Genomic DNA, 8825 nt, shown 5'->3' on the forward strand with positions numbered 1-8825 from the left:
CAAAGGAGAAAAGGAGGAATTTCGTATGTTAAAGGTAACATTAACGTAAAAGAAATGACAATTGTGTATGGTATAATATATTGGGAACTGGCTATAACGACGAATGTTTAGAAGAAAAGATTGTTATGAATTTAATGACGGGCAAATTACTTGAAGATGCATAGAGAATTGATGACGATGACGACGAATATGAATTCGAAAGTATTTCACCACAATACAGCAAAAACAATAATTCTAATAAAGCAGCTACAGCATACAAATTATACCCAACTGAAGGAAAAAAAAAAATATGTACAATAGTAACCAAAATTTATTTGGAACATAAGTGATCTGCGAAATTACTTCGAATAGGAGTATTTGTGAGGTTTGGCAACCTTCTGGCTATTAGGTGAAATTTATTCAATGTAACAGAAGTCAAAATACAAATGTAAAAATACATTTTATTTAACTAGGTGATGCAAGGATATGCCTTACAGCCATGACTCCTGACACCTTATAGAGCTCCGCAAGAAGGCTCGAAACAAATGAATTTTAATGGCATTCACTTCAAGTGCCGAAATGTTATTAAACGCACCAATGGCGTGCTGAAAAACAGATGGAGATGCCTTCTTGGTGCTAGGCAGCTGCATTACACTCCAGAAAAGGAAGGGAACATTATAAATGTTTGTTGTACTTTACACAATATAAGCCTTCTTACAAAGCCAATACACCCTTAACGACATTTTGTATGAAATTACTAAAATAACTTATAAGAAAAATGTATTTTATATTTTCGTTTTTAAAAATATTTAGCAGGCCAGTGTGAGTTATAGTCTGTTTTGAAAAATAAGAGTTATTCATGACTGTTATATTTAAAAGGCACAAATAACAGTTATGCTTCTTACATTATCTACAGAGAGCATCAATCCAGATTCAAAACGAAGGAAATTCCTTAAAAATCTTGCTAAACAGCTAATGCATGGCTTCAACTGAAAACCGTAGTGCAAACAAAAAAATATGAACATGAGATTAATTTGTAAAGTAATATACATTAATTTATAAAAATGTGGTGTTATATTTAATCATATTGGGTGGGGTATATAAATGTCAAATTTGCAATTATAATTTAATGGAATTTCGTACTAAGTGCCTTTAGTACAATACACACAGAAGTTTTATTTTCAAATCAGTTTTATAAAGTTATAATTCAAACGATCAATTTTTTAAAAACATGAACTAAGAGCAATAAAGGGAAGTTATATGGATTCATAAGGGTAACCTGGTGTTTATTTTAAACATTAAAATGTTAAAATTGAGATAGATTAATTCAACTTAATTTAGTAATATGAACTACTTTGTTCAGTCCAGTATTAATGACAAAATACACAAGATTCCTTGCCATTTTAAACGCCAAATTTTAGTGCATTTTAGTGTATTTTACCATATGATATGAGAACTGAAATAGCAGGTATGCATTTTTCGTTTACACATGTCATTTGTAGGTCATAGAATGAATAACGAGTTTACAATCGTGGTTGCTCTACATGTATTATTCTAAATACATATTAATGTGGTTTCTACCAAAGTGAATCTTAGAGAATCTGCCTGTGTAAATAGTTTGTGTAATTGTTAGATATTTTTAGAGTTTGGAAAATTGTTGTGACAATTATGAATATTGATCTCATCGCAGATACAATAACAATAAGTTATTACCAATCTTTTCTCCATAAATGAAACGAATCATATAGAATAGGGTTTGTTATGTCATATAATGCACCCTTTACGTGCAATATAGTTTAAGAATTTTAGAATCCTGATGGTGCCTATATATTTTATATAATTTAAATTTGTTTAATTCTAACCTAATTTGGGATTAGGTTATATATGTGTGTATGTAGGCATATACGTGCATGTATATATATTTATATATGTATATGTGTGTATATGTATGTATATATTTTTGAAGTTTCTTTAAACATAATTATGAACTTTGATCTACTTTTTATATATAATTGTATTATATAAATTTCAAAAATTCAAAAATTGACTGAAAACAATATAATTTCGAAGGATTTCATTTTAATATTAAGTATTGAAGGCATTTTTTAGAAAGAAAATGATCTATTTAAATAGTAATTGATTGACTGTGAAATGTTGATTTAGGAAGGTTTATATAGTTTATATCCAATTAAGATGAAACATATGGATAGTTATATCTGGGCATAACTAGTATGTCTCTTTATCTTTATTAATTCAATTTTAATTTACATTAGTTTGGAATTCAATTGTGTGGGGTAATGTTACATCAATAGATAAATGAGATGATAGGGTTAAGTATATATACAGTATGACTACTGTCCGGAGAGTACATTTTGTATTTTCTACATCTTGTGAGATTCCGAAGACTTTATGTTATTAATAAAGTAAGGTATATATTATGTTCGTGTATAAGACATAATATTGTATTACCGATTACCAAAAACACAGTGGTATCAAACACCACACATATCACACAACATGTAAATGTTCCAAAAAATTATAACATTGACACAGAACTATTTAAATAAAATATCGATTATATATTCTCGAGTAACTCGAGGCTTTACTTTGTCATTGCATTAATACCCAACAACCGAGCCACACATTGACCTAATGTGCAATATGCAATTAGACGGAACTGTGTCAATAAAATAAACAGTTCCAAATAAAACTATCTGTGGAACATTTGCGTTCTAAATTATTACAACATTCACTGATAAGTTATTATTTAAGATATTATATACGTCAAATTTGGGTTAAGCAAATAGACGTAAGTACTTTAAGTATTAGTATTAAACAGCAATGTGACATTTAGGAAAATTAATAAATAAAAATTAGTCCTATTTTGACAACGAAAACACACATATCTTTTATTGAAACTATAACTTCACTTTACCAAATTTTAAATAGCGATCCTGCCATAATGTAACTCTACCGGTTATCGAACTTTACGCAATTTTCGATATAATTCGAAATGACGAAATAATAATAATTCCCTATTTCGATTTTAGTCGAAAAATCCTGTCTTTCCCACTTCTTTCAATTTTTTTTCATAATTATAAATATAAACGGAATTAGTATAAGATAAGTTTGCTTCTTAAAAATGATGGTATGCAAACGAATATATAATAAAATAAATATAACTCTCTAATTCAATGGGGGGAAAAGAGTAAAATAAAGAAATAACGCCAATATAATTTTGTATTTTAAAATACAGTACTACTCAAATATTAATAAACCAAAAATAAGTAGTCTGTATAAACACATAGGAAGTGAGGAAATATCACCCAAAATTCTGCACTTCTTTAAATACTACATTTGTGCTGTCACAACTGCCATAGCATTTCATTTATCACCAAAAAAATATTAGAGATAAATAATACTTTAAAATTACTTTAAATTCAATAGAAAAGCAATAATAATATTTAAAAAGATAATAGATCTAAAATCAGATAACATAGAAAGATTTGTTTAACTCAAAAATACTAATCAATCGATCATTTTGTCAATTCACAATTCATATTTTATAATTATTGACCTTTCGTCAATATTACGAATTTTTGAAGAACTAATAAAAAATTTTACACTGAAAACCTTTTAAGTTATAAACGCAATAAAAAAAATAAATATTATTTATAGGCGCCTTTAACGAAAAATTAGATCAATATATGTGTATGTAGATGTTTACAAACCAAGTATATAATATTTAGTATCACAAAATATATAATAAGATTATAATAAAATATTTTTAGGATAATTGAATAATTAGTAGATAATTGTATAAATATAAGATAATTGGATAAATATTGGATAATAAGAAAAATTTATAATTCGACAACTATTATTCAATTACTCGGGACAAATTCATTAGTATATATATTGGTTTAAGGTACATTAAAATTTAATTTAAACTAAAATCATATTAGGCTTCAATATTTATCCAATGATCCTTTAACACTTTTTTTTGGAAATAATTATCAAAACCGCAGTAATCGTAAAAATTTTTAGCACAGCTTTTATAATGTAGTATTATTTGCCAACAAAAACAATTTGTATTGTTTAAATAAGATTTTTGTCTTAATTAGATTAGCACATATTGTTAAAAAAATGATAATAGTAAAAATATTTTAGCTTATCTGTTCTTTACTGCTGTCTGGTGAGATGATCCTAGACATTGGTATTTATGCTTGTAAATTACTGGTATTACTGGAAATTACTGGTATTGAAATGATTTCAATTTGCTATACTTAAATAGTGGTTTAAAATTTTGTACTGCTTTTAAAAGAAAGTTAGCATTGACAATCTAAAATCGAAAGAGAAATCATTGATTAGTTTTGAAATAATTGCATATATCAAACGAAAATATTGATAATTGGTGACCTACTCAGTATTTCCTTTGCGACCGACCATCACCTAATAAACAAAAGATGATGAAATATTGTCAAGCTTTGAACTATAATGCATAGGAAGGAGTTGCACTAATATTTTTGGGAAACTCTTTTCCAACTATTAAAAATTTCCTTTTAAAATGCTTTTATTGTTTATTTATTAGCTGGATATAGGTCACTATTATTTCAATAAAAATTAAAAAACATTAAAAAATATAATAATAAATCCTTAATTGCTATTTATTAAATAATTGTATATTTCGACTCTCTTTGAGAGTCATCATCAGAAGCAGGTCTAATAAAAAATAAAAATTAATTAATATCACATTCCATTTTAGTTAGATATTGTTCAGTGCAATATGGACAATAGACAACTAGATTTTTTAATTTTTATTGAAATAAAAGTGACCTATAAAAGTGGCCAGCTAATGAATCAATAATAAAATCATTATAGAACACAGGTCGATAAACAAATTTAAAGTTTAATTTCCTTTTAAATAAGGAATATACGTCCATAAAAACCATCTGTAAATAAAAGAGCATAATTACTAGGAGAGCAGAATGTTTAAAACCCTGTGAAGCTTCATCCTTAAACATAACCTAAAATAAGGAGTTTTTGATAACTTTTTTAGAAAACAAATTTAAAATAAAAACAATATGTCATTGAATATTCTGAAGTCCAAATATCAATAAGTCAGTAAGCACTAACAACTCTTCCGAAAGTATTTAGATTTTAACAAAGGTCTGAAACGATCTTAAACCTGAGTAAATTTTGGCGAACGCCGTAACGTCGTATTCTAACCAATTTAATAATTAATTTGTAACTCTAACGTACTAGATTACTTATTTTACCGTTTGCAAACTGTCTTTATAATCCAAATCCACCTTCACAATCATTTTCAAATTCATTATCTTATATTATAATGAAAATAATATACTTACTATTTATATAACCAAAACTTCCTAACTTCTGCTCACATTCAGTCCAAACTGTTATGAAATATACTTTCAATCCAGGATATCGGTTCACCAAATGTATTATTCATAATATTGAAAATATTTGCTCATCTCCAGTATTATTTTGTTATTCGTCTGTTGGAGATTCAATATGGAAGCTTTACGCATTTGTCTGATGAAGTAACCATCTTACGTGTTATCTTATGCTGAAAGATTGAAACATCTCAAGAGGAAATTTGGTCGAACTGTCACTTCAGTATACGCATTTATGATTTCATTTATTTCGATGAATTCACGACATACATTTTTTGTGTAACTCTGTTGGAACAAGTTTATTCATATTAGTAAATCTTCTCGGCAATAATTTTAATAAAATATACTATATATACTCTAAATTGTTAACATATAGTTAAATGATAATAATTACACTGCTTCACAAGAAAAAAATATTTTTCTTTTAAACAAACAAATTAAACTTAAACAAATTTCAATAATTCAATAAAAATATATTGACAAACGAATTTTAAACTATATTCATAATACTACTTCATATTATATCTTAATAAGGAAGCTGTGTACAGGGTTGTTTAATAAGTTTGCGAAACATGATATATTCGTCATTATCAAACTGAAATTTGCATCCAAGAGGGTAGCCAGAATGCCAGGAAAATGGACCAAGAAACTATTTTCCCACATGAAAACCAAAAAAGGTGTAGTTGCTGCATCATATTTTCTGAGGGACGTTATCTTTCAATTATGAAATGTTATATCAGACACACTTTGAAAGTTGCATTTAGACGATTCACGTTAAGGACATCCAAGCAGTGTTTCTACATCAGAGAAATTGTATTACAAAGATTTTGATGTGATTTACAAGAAGACATAGACATTTTATTAGAAATAGTGACCAATATGTGTGAAGAGCTATGTGTGCAATAAAATGAAAATAAATTCTAAAGCGACGTTTTCAGAAAAGACTGAAGGTTCTTATAAAAGATAAATCGAATTTTATATGTCGTTTCATCCACAGAGACAAGATTTGTATTTACCACCATGTACTTAAATCAAGACAACAGCAAAGGTTAAGGAGTGACGAGAAACCGGCCCTTTGAGGACAAGAATCGACCAAGAATGTGTAACCTCTATTTTTATATTAGCGAAACGACCACTACTGGTATAAATAAAATCAGTCAGCCTGATTGCCACATTCTGCCCTCCCGACTTCTGACTCCTTTCATTCCTAAAAAAAATATACTACTGAAAACGGTTTTATATTAAACGGAGTTACAACTATCGTAGAGAACTATCCATTAACCGGATTTACCGGACTTACAGAGAAAATACCAGTAAATTGAACGATCAGTAAATTAAGTATATTGAAATTGAGAGAAATTATATTGAAAAAAATTCATTTGTACAACCATATATCTATTTTTATATTTTTGTTCACGGAACTTGATGAACAGCTTAGTATTTTACAATAGAAATAGTACAGTACAGTTTTTGGCAGATATGAATACTTAGGTTCTCGCACCATGACCTATTATTTACTTAAGCATTTAATGAATAATTTATAACAAAGGCAATGGCAGTTACAAATATATATGATATATTATATTTTTAACGTACCTTTGACCAGACCAAATCGCAAAAATTTTTTAGTATTAGCTCCTCTGGAACCTAATGTAATTATCTCGCATTCATCACCGGATTTGTTCATTTCATCTGACTAATTAAAAAGCCTCCATTGGTGATTAATTAATTAACCACGATTTGCGTTTTGAAGAAGAAATCGGTGATGAAAATAAATAGTTTTTGTTATTTATGGATGTAAATCAACATAGTGAAGATGTGCTATAGAAGGTAACACTTTTATCTTTATATATTACGTCTAAAGCCATTATTAACAACAATAAAAATTTTCGCTTAAAGTCTAAGAATGAAATTGAAATTAAATACTATATTTAAAATTATTTTATAAAAAAGTACTATTTACCCGTTCAATCTCTGGTCACAGTAATTAATTTGGATTGTGTACTACTGGAATCGATTGGGTGGTGATGAGAATCTGGAGATTGTTTGACCCACATAATGTATAGTATATGTTGTAATCTAGTGGCAATACTGGTACTTATGTTCACGCATCTCAAGCGCCGATTTCAAACATTTTTTTACTATATCAGATTTGGAAAATTCTAAGCATATTTAAACTGAAATAATTTAAATAGAAAAATATCATATTAATTTTATTATAAGAATAATTGGGTAGTTCATTTAAATTTTTTCTCTGTAAGACAATTATTTCAATCGCTTCTCATTTATTTGCTTCGTTTTATTACCTTCAAACTTGCAACGAAATGTCAATATTTAAAACAAAAATAAATAAATAAAATATTAGAGAAGAGACGTTTACAATTTACATATACTGTATATTCATTTCCCATAAAAACATGCACATATTGTTAAAATAAATATTAATTTAAAAATATACATATATAAAATCAAACACACTGAAAACATTTAATTTATTTGGAATTGATGTTGAAAAATTTTACTATAATTACGGATAAGTGTGAGGCATATAACACAATAAATTCAAGGTAGAAGCAATGCATATAGAGTATGTAGAGCAAGACAAAAATATACCGTTTTGTGAGGCGTCATGAATTTGAGTGTGTATGTGTACAAGCAGCCATTTGGGTACTACGCATTAAATTTCCATACAGTAAATTCTAATTTCTGATTGGTTCACATTCAAAATTAATGGTTAATAAACAGAGGAAAAGAAAAAAATGAAAAACTAATAAAAATGGAAATTAAATCAAGTACAACTTATATAAAATATGATAGTGCATGTGTTTTCAATTTAGGTAAAGAAATACGAAGCAAATATTTAGTTATTTTTAATTTAAATAGAAAATCATTTATTCAGTTCAAAACATATTTATATTTACTTGTTAATTATTCATTTTTAGTAATATTTATTTCCTACAAATATATGTAATCAGATTTATCTTTCAAAACAGACTTCACTTACTTTCTTGTGTCTTCACTTTGTTTAAAAAACAATTAAAAGTCCACATCAGCATTGAAAAGAAAACACAACCACCCAATTTGCCGAACCAAACACGATTGAGATTTTGCGAATGCTGTGGAGCAAATATTCTACCATTCGTTGTAGAAATTCTAAAACAAAGGATGCCAGATTTATTAAACAAAAGTGGAGACTTTTAATATATCTGACATGTAATTAAAAATTTTAATTACTATTATATTAAATCTGTATTCATAAAAATTTTTTTTATACTTTCATCAAATATGACACAAATTTATGAACTGATTTATTTATGAGTTTACTAAAAGAAATGTTATTAAAAATAATTTTCTTACGTAATTTAGTAACATATTATTATTATAATAAATTAAAAAGTTAGATATACAATTATCACTAATGGAAAACTA

General features: G+C 27.1%; 1 long non-coding RNA gene across 2 annotated transcripts; it reads right to left on the bottom strand.

Annotated features, from left to right (window-relative positions):
* Positions 1-3824: 3824 nt before the first annotated feature.
* Positions 3825-8519, bottom strand: LOC119669096. Of its 2 annotated transcripts, none has more exons than XR_005251567.1 (5): positions 8401-8519; positions 7360-7573; positions 6993-7296; positions 5349-5681; positions 3825-4321 (listed from the first exon to the last, which is right to left on the bottom strand). It is a non-coding gene; the product is annotated as an uncharacterized LOC119669096 (long non-coding RNA). The 2 variants fall into 2 exon arrangements; XR_005251568.1 differs by lacking the exon at positions 8401-8519 and adding an exon at positions 8010-8106.
* Positions 8520-8825: the final 306 nt, after the last annotated feature.

This window comes from Teleopsis dalmanni, chromosome 1 (assembly GCF_002237135.1).
Source record: "Teleopsis dalmanni isolate 2A chromosome 1, ASM223713v2, whole genome shotgun sequence".
Taxonomy (NCBI): Eukaryota; Metazoa; Arthropoda; class Insecta; order Diptera; family Diopsidae; genus Teleopsis; species Teleopsis dalmanni.